The sequence below is a fragment of the Diadema antillarum genome, unplaced genomic scaffold, assembly GCF_040938485.1.
Source record: "Diadema antillarum isolate AM-2024a unplaced genomic scaffold, OU_Dant_1.0 seq00000283_RagTag, whole genome shotgun sequence".
Taxonomy (NCBI): Eukaryota; Metazoa; Echinodermata; class Echinoidea; order Diadematoida; family Diadematidae; genus Diadema; species Diadema antillarum.
Genome location: NW_027271311.1, coordinates 77,784 through 94,123, shown reverse-complemented (window position 1 = coordinate 94,123; position 16,340 = coordinate 77,784). Strand labels below are relative to the sequence as shown.

Sequence of the window (16,340 nt, the reverse complement as noted above, 5' to 3'; positions counted from 1 at the left end):
CTTTTCATCACATTTATGTTCATATTCTTCAAAACATCCAAGATATTTGAGAAAAAAACATGTTCGAGACTCGGCCTTCAATGTTTTGACTAGGACTTGGCTGTTTTCGTGCCCTCAGGGGCGAATCGGATTGGATCGTTGCAAAACAGACTGATGGGCGAAGGTCGTCTGAACGCAACGTAGATAATTCACAGACATTGGCGGGAAAAGAGATAACAGAAGAGCATCTGAATTCGAATTCATTATTATTGTCCCGGAGACAGAATGAATTCGAATTCATTCTTATTGTCCCGGAGACAGAATGTATGACATGAAACTATCCACCTCTGGATTATGTTGTCCTTACTTTCAATCATATCCCAGTGTTTCTCATAAATGTTTATATTATTCTCCCACGGGTCTTTAAATCAAATTCTTTGTCTGTCATGTTTCATGTGTTTTTTATTCAATAATGATGACATTGTCTTGTGTAAAGGCAAATCAATTTCATTCATAATTACAACGCATCTCATCAGCAAGCTTATGCCTTCTCATGTCATTTATTTCTTTTCGTCAGTTGATGAAACGCCCACCCAAATATCCCTCAGAGTAATCTCTTCGGGATATTCTCATGAAAACATGAAATATCAATGAGCGAGAAAAAAAAAAGAAACAAATATAATTCTCGCTAAGAAGTGAATTTCAGAACAGCTAGTCTTAGTATCAATCATTGAGTATGTTTTATCGTGAATTGCCCAAAGCTAATTAGGTAATTTGTTTTGACTTTTTTTTTTTTGTTGATGTCAAAGATATTTGATGGCTCACTCAATTCCATAGACGGTTTGTTTGCGCGTGAACACAATACTGATTACGAATATTTCATTAGACCAAGGGGTCTTAAGGGTATGGGATGATGATTACAAGAGAGATTGGTGGTTGGCCGTCTTTGGTATTCATTGATTATAATGGTTGTGATGATGGTTGATGAATGTGCATGAGTAGCCCTAAGGAGATTCCGCACATTTCTGGAAGAAGAAGAAGAAGAAGAAGAAGAAGACAAATAAAAAAGATAATATGATTACAATCATCAAAATAATAATGATAATATGATGATGATGATAATGATAATAATAAAAAGAAAAATGATAATAATAATAATGATAATAATAACAATAATAACAATAATAATGACAATAATAATTCTTACAATGATACTACTACTACTAATAATAATAATCACTATAATAATAATGAAATCATTGATTAAGTACCCGGCTTGGGATCTGTTCGATACTTCTCTCATGAACGTCCTTAGTCGTTTCGTTTGTTGATTGGTAGTTCCGGTATATTCTAGATTGGACTATGGACAATATTATGTAAATCAGTATAATCTCCATTGAATGACAGCAACTCACGTTCATGCTAGTGATCTTTGGCGCCTCTTTGTACCCCACCCTGCCCTACTACCATCTTTGACCACTGTGACCATCGTCACTATCAGTGCCAACAACATCACTTTAACTCATTCATTTAAGAGCGTAATGACTGCCTTGGTCTGGACATTGAGCTGAATTAAATTCTCAAAGCATACCGCATGATATTCCTTAAATTTCAAACAAGTTTTAAATCTAAAATTATCATGCTTCTAAAGGTGTTTTTCTGTCCTTGCTTTTCGTTTCGGTTTCTTTCTCGGTCGTTTTTCCCGATCAGTCCGTGAATCTGCTCTTCTTTCCTCCCTCCAAATAACTCCCTCTCCATCTATCTATCTGTCTATCTCCAATGTTCCTTTCTTCCAATCCGCTCCCCAAGCGTTATTATTCTATGAATCCATTACGTCCGTAACGCATTCACCCAGCCGCCCTGATCTCCCATAAAGATCCCCATCGATTTGAGAAATACGTGTAGGGAAAAAAAAAGCAGACGAATATGATCAGTCACTTCCACTTGTCAGTGTCCGTCACGCGAAATTTGTCCCGCCGCTCAACTAATATAAGAGGACACAAGAACTCTAGACAGTGTTGAGAATTTGCGCGCTGGAGGCTACTTCGTACTAAAATTACGCGAAGCCCAGAAAGAAATGAGACATTGTTTTTCGCACAGCGTTTGACATTATGAAAGCGGAGATTGTTACCCTACCCGCTTCGCTGTATCGGTGCAAGGCATAGCATGTCGCGGGCTTTGTCATGATTCAAGACGGTGGATCTGACAGTCATCGACAGCTATGGCTCAGTGGCGAAATAAAGATATCTGTCTGCACGGAGGACCGCGGGTAAACCAGCTCACGGCGAACTAGCAGGCGGAGACCTAGTAAAATGTACTTGCATGAGCGCGATTGGACAATGTGTTTGCACATTAACTTTTAACAAGAGGGAAATGCCAGTGTTCTTGAGAAGGAAGAAATGTTCATGGTATCATCAAGAAGAAGTGATGATAATGGCAACAATTTGTGACGCTCGAGATGCCACTGACTTGAAGTAACACAGCATGATTTTCATTATTAATGGATCTTTAATCAAGATGAAATAAAAAAAGGTCCCTTGCAACACGTCATCAAATCATTAGTATAGATTATATATATATATATATATATATATATATATATATATATATATATATATATATATATTGTACAGAGTGTACGAAATTGGTATTGACCTGAATATGCGCCGTGCGTCATTTTTTTATTATGTATGTATGTATGTTTATGTATGTATGCTTTATTATGTATGTATGTGTGTGTGCGTGTGTGTGTTTGTGTGTATGTGTGTGTTTATGTATGTATATGTGTGTCTATGTGTGTGTATACTCACTCGGTTCAGTAATGGCATATGTTATGAATATCTTTATCAAAGCAAAGCAAGTAAATCAAAGCTACTTTTCCTATCAAAATTCATGAAATTCTTCCGTCGAGATGCTTTCATTGCAACTGATTGATAAATTGCCCTACATCGACGTAAATAAGCACTGAATTGATCAGTGTTTTAGTAGTAGCCATGATAGAAAAAATCATGGGCGTACATACTCGAGCAGGATTCGAACCTACGACCTCCTGATCTCCGGACAGGCGTCATCTCCACTAGACCATCGAGCGTCGAGATGCTTTCATTGCAACTGAGTGACAAAAATTGACGTCGATGTAGGGCAATTTGTCAATCAGTTGCAATGAAAGCATCTCGACGGAAGAATTTCATGAATTTTAATAATTACGCAGTACCCGCTGCACGCTATAAGGATAAAACCAACACTTGCTGTCGGGCGGAAGCTCGATGGTATATGAGCAAAGTAGACACAAAGCTTTTGCAGCATTACTTTAGGGAAAACATTCATCAATTGACAGGAGAAAAAGGAAACGCCGGCTAAGGAGAGATTTCTTATCATTTTAACTTCCTCCTTGGATCTATCACTTTATTGATACCTTTAGTCCTGATGCTGTCATCTGGTTACCAATATCATAAGTAATCGCGATGAATGGTACACTCGACAAACTAAAGGACATTCCCGGCTGTATCTATATCAGTTTTGAAGTTCGATGAGAATATATAAAGGACTGTCGACGTGATCGATCGACGTGATCGATAGCAGCCACGCGGTGAAAAGGAGGTATGACGTAAAGAAGTTCTCTCGCAAATACAATTATTGTCAGTGTTCATTGCCCTTCTGAGAGATACTCTTTTCCAGAAAACATTTTTGGTTCTCGGAAATGGTAGAGTGAAGAACACTGCGCTTATGTGTCTTATGTCAGCAGTTCCTTCAACTAGACGTTGGTTTCTAGATCTACTATTGCTCTAACGTTCAACTTGTCGCGCCAGCTGGTCATTCAAAATAAACTTTAAAGAGGAAAAGCTTGATAAAAATCCTCTTAGTCGAGATAAAATCATAAGATTATTAGTTAGTTAGTTAAGATTCCCCAGTCATGGTATAATCCCATTCAAGGCACTTCTTAATTTAAATAAGTGTTGAACGGAGAAATTTTTCCACTATAGCAAACTCAAAGTGTTGGTAAACGTCGATCATTTTCTTCTCTCCATTATGTATTCATTGCGTTTTCTCAAATTTGAAGGAGACAGGAATACATTGGAATATATATACGGGTGAACGGTGAGGCGCGCACGTCGCGCACGTCATTTCAAATCATGCGAAACAAGGGACGGACTTACGCCGCATGACTATTATCCATTCTCTCCGGAGTCTGTTGACACAGAGAAGACAAAAAACAAAAACAAAATGTCGAACTGCGACGAAACAACCAACAGACTGTTAGACATCTCCCTTGCTACCTTCCACCATCTCAAATGGGAGAGGGGGGGGGGTGTGGGGGGATCCGAGCCAAGTGACGGGGAGTGGTGCCACTCGATGCAAGTTTCCGGCTCCCACTGGTGACAACGTATACCTTAATCAATAAAGGTTGAGGGTGGAAATGGACGAGGAAGAGGGAGGCGCAATGAGTCGGGACACTGAGAAAAAAAAAGTAGCCTATTAGGTCTGATCGCAGGGAGAGGAAGGAGAGTCAATGCATGTATCCACACGCCACTATTCCCCCCTCGAGCTCTTTCCGTGGCTATCGGGGCGGTATTGTTATTCAGACAAACGCTGAAGAGTGAGATAATGAAGAGGCGATGCACAGAGAGCACCTGGAGTGTGGGGGTTTGGGTGGGGAGACGGTGCGGTGGTCCGAGGGATCTTTTGACCAAAGCGGAGACAGCGAAAAGGACAAGACGGCTGACAGGGAGTTCAGCGGAAGAGTGAGTGAGTGAGTGAGTGAGTGAGTGTGTGTGAGTGTGTGTGTGAGTGTGTGTGTGTGTGTGTGTGTGTGTGTGTGTGTGTGTGTGTGTGTGTGTGTGTGTATGTTGAGTGTGTGTTGTGTGTGTGTGAGCATCTGGAAAGGAAGGAAGCCATGTATACCGTCCAAGCGTTTCAAATACATACCCTTTAATATGAGGAGGTCTCTTTCAGTAGGAAAATGCTTGCACAAAGTTTTGCATTCGTCCCAATTTCTTTCATGAACAATGAAAATCACTACTTTAAAAATTTCAGGATTCAGCAAAGAGAAGGGGAAACGAATTCCATGCAATTTTGTTGTATACTCTGAAGCTTCAGTTGTTGTTGCTTTTTCATTAAGACAGCATTGAAGGGCCGATATTTACTTGACAATCATACGACAATACATCACTGTCATCTTTAGCTGGCAAACAAAAAGTACCAAAAAAAGGGTCTGAAGCATGTTAACAAAATCGTGCATAAATTTGACGAGGCCAAAGATAGTTTTGTACATAATTTTTGCGGTTGTTTTTGTTGTTATGTTGTTTAGTCTCGCTACCCTGTATTAGCCTGTTGAATCATGTGATTCACATAGGAGTTGTGACGTCAAGCCGTGCTAAGTTAGTTTCGATCAAGATAAATTTCTCCATCTCTTTCTCGGTGAAGAGTTTTAAATTGGAAAATTCAGCGACATTTCTTAATCTCCCCCGAAAAGCCTTTCCAACAAGCTCAAACATCTCACCCAGAATCTGGAATCTTCGCTGACGCGAGGCTGTCGAGGAATTAGGACTACAGACTCGTCGAGAGTTCTTGTGAGGATCAACTTTTTTTTTCATTTTGTCATGTCCATTTCTGTAGATTCAGTTTTCTTGTTCAGGGGGAGAAAGGGGTATACACGTTCTCATGAAGAGGTGCATTTATCTCGACAGATACAAAGACGTTGTTGTTTATAGACTTCGAGTGGGGATCCTCCAGGAGCTGGGAAAACATCAAACGGAAAAATGCTTTTGTCATTGCCAGCTTATCCTACTCCAGACAATTTGTTTAGCCTAGAAAAATGTGACTGAAAATAAAAAGTCCTGACATTTTAGATGAAGGTTATTTCACGTCGTGTAATTGAATTTCTTTTTTGTCTGCATATTGCATTGTATCAAAAAGGTCTCTTTACCTGAAGTCCTTTCAAAGGCTACTCGTATTGAAGAGTAATTCGTCATGATTGTTACTTTGTGTATTACCCGTTGGTAAATGGGCGTCCATTAACAACGAATAATTCGTTTCCGAATAGTTGCATTATGCCTTGTGCTCGTAGTGTGTATTGTGCATTTCTCTCATAATATTGTTAAGTCCATATACGAATGTTACAATAAACAAGAATTCTCATCTTAAACTGTGGGACTGACGGAAATGTCTCTCCCTCCCCCTATGCCCTTTTCTGTATGCTCCCTTTCTTTCCTTTTTCCTTATCCTTTTCTTCCTCTCAGTCTTCGTTAATTCGAGGCCCACCGTTTATGTACAGCAAAACGGTGGCTCGAATTTCTGCACACAGAGCGGGAGAGGCGTCACTAATAGATAGCCAGAACAAGCTGGAAGATCACATTATCCGTGAACTGTTTGAATTTCTTAGCCAAGGGTGGTAAAGGGGCACCATACCTTAGCATCTGAGTACACATTAAACTCGGCAGGAAACTGTTTCTGTCATCATAAGACAGAATAAAGAGAGAGAGAGGGAGGGAGGGAAGGAGAGATTTTCCTCGCCAGGTGTCCCCAACGATGTTTGTGAATCAACTGCCTGGTTAAACGCCATTGATTCCTCGCAATAGAAAAAGGGGAGCACTCCACAGGCTATGCGTGCGATACTTTGATTTTCAAATGTATAATGGCAAAGCGGTCCGGACTGTGTGCGTTTATCATTATGCTGCCCAAAACAAACTAAAGTGTACTGTACTCCCTTGAGAATGATAATAATGTTAAAAAAAGACAACTTCTGTAGTGGTCGAAGATCATACTAACAGAGGTACCGATCACTCGATTTCAAACATGTATGATCGAATCGCAATTTTGGTTGTTGTCTTTTTACTGACAACTTTCCAGGCGATTGTTGATGATCTGTCTTTTCTTTAAATGAACCTGCTCTTCCTCTTCTTCTCCTTCTTCTTCTTCTTCTTCTTCTTCTTTCTTCTTCTCCTTCTTCTTCTACTACTACTACTACTTTTCTCTTTGCCACTTTAATCTTCTTCTTTTTCATCTGTTTTGTTTGTTCTCCCTTCCTTCCATTCCGGTATGTTTCACTTCTATGAATGCGTGTTTGCTGACTATCATTCGTTGACTACGGGTTGACTACGGGTCAAAGATGGTGGCATATTACTTGGCTATCAACCCAAATAAAGCGAAATTCGACCGCGGCATTTTATTTCATTCAATGGCATTTTCGGCAAATAAATGATTGCTATGCTGGAGTTACAGAGTAATACAAAACAGAGGATTACAGACATGCAGGGTCATGCAAAATCGGTAACATAACAACAGGCGCAGTAACATCAGATGATAGCCTAAGATAAAAACCCGACTTATTTTTGTAAAAACGCGGGGATATGGGAATCCTATAATAACCACAATCGATGAACCTCGATATATCGTTACCGTCTGAACTCATAGGCATGTTCTTTTGTGTGCTTGATTTAGAAATAAGTGTATTATCTTGTGTAATCAACAGTCTCTGCACCTGTATATGTATATTCCTTTTTTTATCCTTCAACATGGGAGTACATACCTTTCCTTTTGATTGGAGTATTTTCAGGCAAGAGAGTAATTTTGACCTAAGGTTTCCACCTCTTATACAGATTACAGAGCGGGCAGCATGGAGTTTGATAATCATGATATCATATTTATTGTAAGAAAAAATAATGTTTAAGTTCTTTGGTGTCCCATGTCTTTTGTTTTATGTGTGTATGTATGTATGTATATATGTATGTATGCATGCATGTATGCACGTATGCATGTATGTATGTATGTATGTATGGGTACATGTATGTATGTATTTATGTTTAGGTATGATTATGCATAATTATATATGTGTATGATTGCGTACATTATGTATGTATAATCAATTATGAATAAAGATGTACAAATAAATCATGATCTCTTCCTACTGACTTTCTGGTTACTCATTCGTCGATATTTAGAGTTAAGTTTCATCTTTTGACGAGGAGAAATGTTGTCATTTGTTCCTGACACAATGTTCTTTCGTAGTATGTTATAATTATATGTCATGTACTATGATACACAGATTACTGCTTACAATTTTGGAATGCGTCTACATTAAAAAGGGGGTTGGGTTTATGGTAATATAATCTATGTAGAGTTGAAATAAAAGTAAAGATTCATGTATTTTAAAAAAAAACAGTACCTCTTACAATTTTGAGAAACAGAGGACCAAGAATATTTTCCAGAAGGAAAATTCATGATAAAGATACAATTCATAAATTATCTCACCATTACGCAATTACTTTAACTTAATTTCAGCAGCCACACTAACTATGATATACGACAAGCACTGATCTCGCATACTGTTTTTCGGAATCATAATCCATCACTTTAAATCTTAGATATTTACATATGACTATTTGCAAAGGAAGAAATGCTTTGAACGAGAAGCAATACAAAGAACAGAAGTGAAGGAAATGGATAGAGAGAAAGAGGAACGAACTCAAGAGGTCGCCCTTTCTTTATTCAAGTCAAGATGATCCTCACTTATAAATTTTCTTCTTTCCCTTTTTGCCTTCTTCTTCTTTGTATACAGAAACCCGAAAGTCAACTGACGCTACGCGAAATGTTGCTGGAGCTGAGGGATTACTGCGACTTTCTCCTCAATCTTCTCGACGGTGTCAGGCCCGCTCTCCAATCCCAGAGAAAATGATACTCGAAGCTGATGAGAGAAACTTCAAAAGAAAACTAACAAACTAAAAGAGAGAAAAAAAAAACTTTTGACAAAATTGATGCAATGAAAGTACTGTCTTGTTGCGAGATTTAAAAAAAAAAAAAGAGTACTGCTGTTCATAATGCCATTAGGTGATGAGTAAATACGTGATAAATTTCCCAAAGTACTGTCCACATTTGTCAGAATTTGATATGGATTCATGAGCAGAATACCATAAGTTGAAGGAAAACTCTTTCGAGTATTTTCATTAAGGTTCACAATGCCCCACCCCCAGGAAAAGAGCAAACCAAAACATTCGAAAAATGCTATTATTTCTTTCAATAAAGTGTAATTGTACTGGACGTATATTCTTTTTTTTAAAAAAGAAGGAAATTACGTATTCCCCTCGTGCAGATATGTGTAAGTAGATTAATGCGCAATTGCATTCGCACAATTGCATTTTCGGCTGAAAAACATGGCTAATATCTGAGTTTCTGAGTTTTACTCTTCATTGTTGAGAAGCTTTAATTTTTTTCCCTTTTCATCTCGCACTTTCACTCAAATCTTGGTGTAAATATCCATTTACGTGGAATTTTCTTTCCTCTCACGTCGTTGATATAGTTGATTTTCAGTATATATGCATAGTATCAAATTCATTGTGTATGAAGGGGTTAGATTTTGAGTAAGAAGAGCCCACAGCTCCACGGTAGGTGCTAATTACATGTAAAATGTAATTCCTTCGCTGCAACTGTACTTAGCACGACACTATAATTTCTTGCAGCAAGAAGTATACTTCTTAATGATGATGTGTTGTATATCAAAATAATATCGATTAGCACATTCGTTCGAATCATTATTTGCACTCACCAAACATCGACATCCAAAATCAAATATCTTCTTTTGCTGTTGTTGCTGCTGTTGTCTTATACCTTTATCTTAATTTTTCCCGGACATGTACATTGTATTGAAATCTTCTTGAATTCCATTCACGATCTTGATTCTCGTAGAGAAGGGACTTGCATTGCCTTATGAATGGATTACATAAAAAGGATACTCTCCCGGTCTTTTTCGTCAATCCATCTGTATGAATCTGTATCACTATATCACAGTGGGCCTATTGGCCCACCATTACGTAATTGTCTTTGAGTCAATAACGTATAATTCCAGAGCAACAACAAGAGCCGTCACGGTTAATGACGTCACAAAAGAAATACAAGAGTCAAGCTGAGATAATTTCCCACATTGCGTCTTTTCTTTCTCCGTTTTCTGTTGAAAGAGCGGCAGGAAACGCGGTATCAGATATTTACTTTAGTAGATTGGCTATTACTGGCATGAAAATACACAAAGAGATGAAATTCCAAACCGTCTCTTTGATTAAAAAGAAAGGAAAAGTGAGGCTTTTGTATGTGATGTTGATATCTTTGCAATCAGAGTTATTGAAAAGCCGTTGATGAGGAGATGAAAGTTTGCAACAGTGTCACATTATTTAGAAAAACTAAAAATGGGAATACAAGAGTCTGGATATATATATACTGATAAAATGTTAAGTGTAAATACGAGAGTGTGCATAAGGTAAAATAATGAATATATCACGTCCGTTATCACGTCGTGTTTGCACTCTACTGCAGCGCATTTTAGATTTGTTAAGTTGAATGAAAGGGCTTAGTCGTTCTTCAAGATAAGCTTGTACATATTTTTTAGTTTGTTCAATTTCTCTTCGGCTGTCGCTTGTCTTACTAGATCGTATTAGTTCTCTGGGATGATATTCATTGGTAGAAACTTATTTTCGCACTCACTGACGGACGCACATTGTGTATAATATTCACTTTGAGAAAAATAAAAGCAACAATTGAAATAAAATTCCTCTCTGTTGGAAGATGTACATTGTTTTGATTTGACGTGGAGCCAAGTGAGGGCGCTTTCCTAATACATGAAATTGATGTGTGATTTAGCGTAGATAAAAGAAGAATATCAATCGATCAACGATACACATTACCAAGTGACATTCCACTCTTAAGTGACAAGATTCATTTCTCTCACAAACATCAAACAGAAAAAACACCCACAGCCTAGTTTATTTCAAGTAAGTTTCATTTTGAAAACGCTCCATTCCACGACAGGATTGAACCTTTTCTTGCCATTTAAGGTTTTATCACACATGCACACCGCGGTCCTATGCATGAATATGTATTTTTAAAGATATTCTTTATTTGAATTTCAGTCAATATCAGGCTCTTTTTTTCCAATGATATTAATTCGAACACGAATAAGCAGCTTTTTGTCTCACATGTACTGCTGAATTACTTACATACACACAAACACGCACACACATACACACTATGAATATAAATTATCATGTATGTATATATATATGATGTATAAACAAAGAAAGGGAAAACGGATCAGAAACAAAAGATAAATAGTGAAAACTTTGAGCAAAGACCATGGGTTTCCATCCCGATGAAAACCCGTGCTCTTTGCTCAAAGTTTTCACTATATATATATATATACACACACACAATAGTATCATAAACGTGAATCCCACTACGTTAGGGTTATAAATGACAACTCGTAATATACTCTCCAGGTTTTCTGGACAATGTGCAGGTCTAGTATGACGCAATGTTGTTGTTGTTGTTGTTGTCGTTGTTGTTGTTGTTGTTGTTGTTGTTGTTGTTGTTGTTGTTGTTGTTGTTGTTGTTGTTGTTGCTGTTGTTGTTGCTGTTGTTGTTGTTGTTCATTTCCATCTGTGAAGATGGCTGGATAGCCCATATTCAGCTACACTAAGCTGGTCTTCCATGGGGTCCAGTTGGATGTGGGGTGGGACCACTTCACCGGGTTAGACACCCTGCTCTTTGCGATGAATGAATGAAGCGGGATCTTTTACGTGCATGAGCTGTGACTCTCTCATACACGGGACCTCCATTTTATATGTCCTATCCGAGGGACAGAGTGTTTTGCCTCTTGCTAGAGGGGACGGTATGTTTACACACAACATTGCTCAGTCCAGATTCGGGTTCGAACCCGGGCCGCGTGATCGTGAGGCAGACGCGCTACCGACTGAGCCAACTCTTCGCCCTCAATGTCAATGTGACCAATCGGTCCCAATTTGAAGAAATAAAGAGTGATTTTATGTGGATGCATGTACGTGAGTCAAGATGAAATTGAATGACGTTCATTAGTAAAGTCAGCGGAACATGTGACTGGGGTGGATTCGGTAATTTTTTTTTTTCTGATGTCTGCACGTGTCCTTGTCTGATTTTAATCATAAAAGCATGACAGGTAAGGGGTATTTCATGAGGCGTTTTTTTTTTCCTGCTCATTTGCTCTCAGCTAATCAGGTGAAAGGATTGCAGTTGCTTATAACAACTGTTCAGAAAAAAAATACCTGACAAATTTAACGTTTCATGAAATGCCCCTTCCTCCCCTCCCCTCCCCCCCCCCCCCCCCCCCCCGGCCATGGCTGTGTTGATAGCTGGTTGAATAATTATGATGACTCATGGCTGGTTGTGTTTTACCCAGCTTTCTGAACTGAACATTTTCTAGTGAAGTAGCAATATTCCGTCATTACAACCACGACAACGCTATGACAAACAGGTGTACAGACACAGATTAACGCATCAAACATATCTTTGTGTCAGCTCTGTTTTGAATATATCCATGCAATGTACGAATCAACAGTAAAATGACAAATGTATACAATTCATTGGCAAATTCCGAATTCGATTTTAGTTACGGGCAACATGCAACAAAAATCATATCTAAACACCCTACAATACGTGTAATTATGTAAAAACATGTTTTCACCGCACGAACCCAACAGGTCGAAAAAAAAAATATAGAAACCATGCGAATCGAATATCGCTGGAGTCGGGCACACTTTACGTAGTCCCGAGGATAACGACCCATGTTTGCTGTACTCTATCAAATTAAACCTATGTTATATGATATTTATATAAATCACACATTACATGTGACAGGATTTAAGTCTGTCTGTCTATCTGTCTGTATGGCTGTACGGCTGTCTCGACGAAGTTTGCAGTCATTTATAAAAGAATGGATTCTAAAAATTATGGGATTCAACACGAATGACTTCATTTGGTTCCTTTTTGCCATATTATGTATTTTTCTTTTGCGATGCAAAGTGTAACATCGGAAAGCTTGTGACATCGGCTATTAAAGAGGCATGACCATAAACGAAGAGAGCGATCGAAAAAAGAATTACCTCAAAGTCGTGTTTGTTTAGGACTTTTGCGATTAAAGCTGTCACAACACACATAGATAAAAAGTAATCAGGAAACATTGGATTGTTTAATCATAATTTCGAGAATTTGAGAATTTCGAGAATATTCCTTGTTATATAATAAGTGAGGTACGTTGTAAAGGATCCACTTTGCCCTATCTGATGATGGACTAAGTTTAAAACATGCAGTATAGTAAAACTGGTGCTTAGCCCGTTCTGTTCATTCTTTGACAGAGCACTTAGATTTAGGTGATAGAGGATGCTGACAAAGAAGCAAATTTTTTGGGTTTTTTTTTCCATGTTAAACTCACTTATTTCAACGGGTCATAAAATCAACGATTCTCAATAATCCATGTAAGGGATTTGATGGGATATATATATATATATATATATATATATATATATATATATACATATATATGGGTATATATATGTATATATAATATATATCGGTGTGTGTGTGTGTGCATGTGTGTGTGTGTGTGTGTGTGTGTGTGTGTGTGTGTGTGTGTGTGTATGTGTGTGTGTGTGTGCATGTGTAAAATGTTCGATAAATACATTATTGCAGGGTAATTACATTTCTCTGTTACATCGGGAGACTGTTAGGTCTTAAGTTCCCAACTACAAAGGTTGCTCTTCGTGATTCAAAGCGTTATGCTGGGATCCCACTGTATAGTGCGATCCGCTATGTAGGCACGCTACGATTGGCCTTAGTAGCTTATCGTAGAATGTTTGTGCATGTCTATCACAATTTCCGCCATTCTTAAAATCGTGGAGTAGTCGTAGTGCCCTTAGCATACTTACCAGGGGGGCGTTTCATCAACGAGTTCGTCGGAGTTTTCACCGACGAATTTGCTATCAGCCAATCAGACGCAAGGATTTATACTGACAACTGTCAAAAGCTAATGAAATCCTTGGTCTGATTGGCTGATAGAAAATTTGTCGGTGAAAACTCCGACGAACTCGTTGATGAAACGCCCCCCAGATCCCGTCAAATCTTGAGGTCAATCGTGGCAATCGCGTTGATTGTAGGCAATTTTTGACCGTCCAAACTTTTCTACGATCAACGCGTTTGCTACGACTGACAAAAAGATCTGATTAGATCATCACGACCATTCCACGAGTTAGACCACAATTTCAATCGTGGCAGTCGCGGACAAGAATTCCATGATCAGCTGCAAACTGCCAATTGTGGCTTCCGTAGTGAACTCCGTTGCACCACAGTGGGAACCCAGCATTGGGAGATCTTACACATTGCGAATTATTGACCACTGAAGACGCACAGTCCAGGGCCCCATTGCAAGAAAGTTGCAATCAATTGCAAATAATTGCTAATTTTGAAACAACCATTCTGATTGGCTCAGGGTCTGCCCTATTAAGAAGACATGCATGCAACAATGATTTTGATTGGCCAGTGACAATCAGTTGCAAGTTGCGTTTAAACGCAAAGTTTCTAGCAACGGGGCCCTGATCGATGACAGTACGTTTCTCATTGACATAAGCTGAAGACCTAATCATGAGAACAGACGTTGTCACTTTATTTCATGCCTGATTTTGATGAAACATTTTCCACTATATTTCTCCATCTCCCACAGCCCCTCTGCTTCTCTCTCATCTCTATCCATCAATCTATCAATCTATCTATCTATCTATCTATCTATCTATCTATCTATCTATGTATCTATGTATCTATGTATCTATCTTTCTATCTATCTATATATCTATCTATCTATCTATCTATCTATCTATCTATCCCTCTCCCTATCCAACTCTCTCTATCTCTCTCGTTTATATCTCTCTGTCTTTCTCTTCCCATAACAACAATGAAAAGAGGGAACCACAGAGGTAAAAACTTTCATTGGTAGTCCACTTTGATATCACTATCAGAGATTGATTGGTTATGGGCACATCTCACACTTCTTCTCCCTTTTAAGTCATTCCCAATTACCCTATGCCACCTTTTCACAGTTATCGCACGACTCACAAGACATGGGAGGACTATCAAACAAGATGAGCGCCCACAGAGGCGTTGAGCCCATACACCAGGTTGAAGACTTCAAAAGAGCCACGTATTCTCATTTATATGCGAGTGCGATAATTTTACACTTCCACAGCTCGTATATCTTTTGGCGCTGTGGGGATTCTGTACCGAGGGGCGAAGAGAAAGGCATATCGCTTTCAGTTATTTAGCAGGTATGATTATATTTTCCTGTCCAGAAACACGACACTTTCACTTCGGGAGTTTAGGGCTGGAATTTTCTTTGTTTTCCATGGCTATAATAACATAGAAATATGAGAGGAATTTGGAACATGTCCATCGCCTACGCACGCTGAAAGTTGATTCCATCCCATGTTCTCGTTGAATTTCTTTAAGTTGAGTTCAACAGACATTATTATATCTTTTTATTGAAATTGGACATGAAATTCAGAGAAACGCTATTTTCTCATTTATTTTTTGCTCTTTCACATTCGGGTTTTTTTTCATATTCCATTCTATCCATTAAAAAAAATCCACCGGAACGTAGAGTGGAGTTACGTTTTGAGCTTAACAGAAGACCTAGTGCAAACATGCTTACCAATGCTTACGTAAGCTTATATCCGAATATTGATAAGTGGAACACATGTGAAAACGAAAGACGCGATCATGATATTTACAAAATATAAGCCTCGCAAATAGTAATGTTATTTAATTCTCCGTAATATAATACAGAAAAAAAAAACTGCATACATGAATTGGTCGAGAAACGCTCCGAAAATTAAGTTTATCTGTATACATTAGCAAATAAAAGGTTAAAGACATCATGGTCCCGTTTTGCAGTGAAAGTCAATTCCGCAGGCCATGCGTTAAGACAAATACATAATTAAGATAGTCGTTTTGTCTCATGCAGTTTTTTGATTAATAGAAAAATAGATATGATAAAACATAGACATTTTGGTGTCAAAGGCTCGATCCTTCGATAGAGAGAGATATTCTGGTTCACCGTTCGAGAAACCTTTCTAATTGCCTCATTTCTGGCAGCCGGAAACGCATCTCCCACACATATGTGCATATGTGGGACTACGTTCCGGAGAAAAGCACCATTCACTCAATCATCTCCTCTTTGAAATCGAAAAATCCCCCCCCCCCCCCAACCCCCACCGCCATCCTGACAGGAATTATTTTGCTCGCCTCCTCCTCCTCTCGATGTATAAAATAACCAAAACTAACCTCCATTTCTTTTCTTTTTTGGCATTTAACGCAGGAATACTCAAAGAATATCGAATTCTTCCGAATGAATTTCTTTACGACAGAGTCAAAACAACCATGAAGTTTCAATCACTGATGAAATCAATTAATCAAGGATTTCTGCGCATATGCGTACAGAGAGACCTAGATTGTGAAAATACGAAATGCACCATTAGGAAGCATTGTGCGCGCACAGTGAACACATTAACTCCTATATA

General features: G+C 38.5%; 1 non-coding gene across 1 annotated transcript; it reads right to left on the bottom strand.

Annotated features, from left to right (window-relative positions):
• Nucleotides 1-2,997: 2,997 nt before the first annotated feature.
• Nucleotides 2,998-3,070, bottom strand: Trnas-gga (transfer RNA serine (anticodon GGA)). The gene has a single exon. It is a non-coding gene; the product is annotated as a tRNA-Ser (tRNA).
• Nucleotides 3,071-16,340: the final 13,270 nt, after the last annotated feature.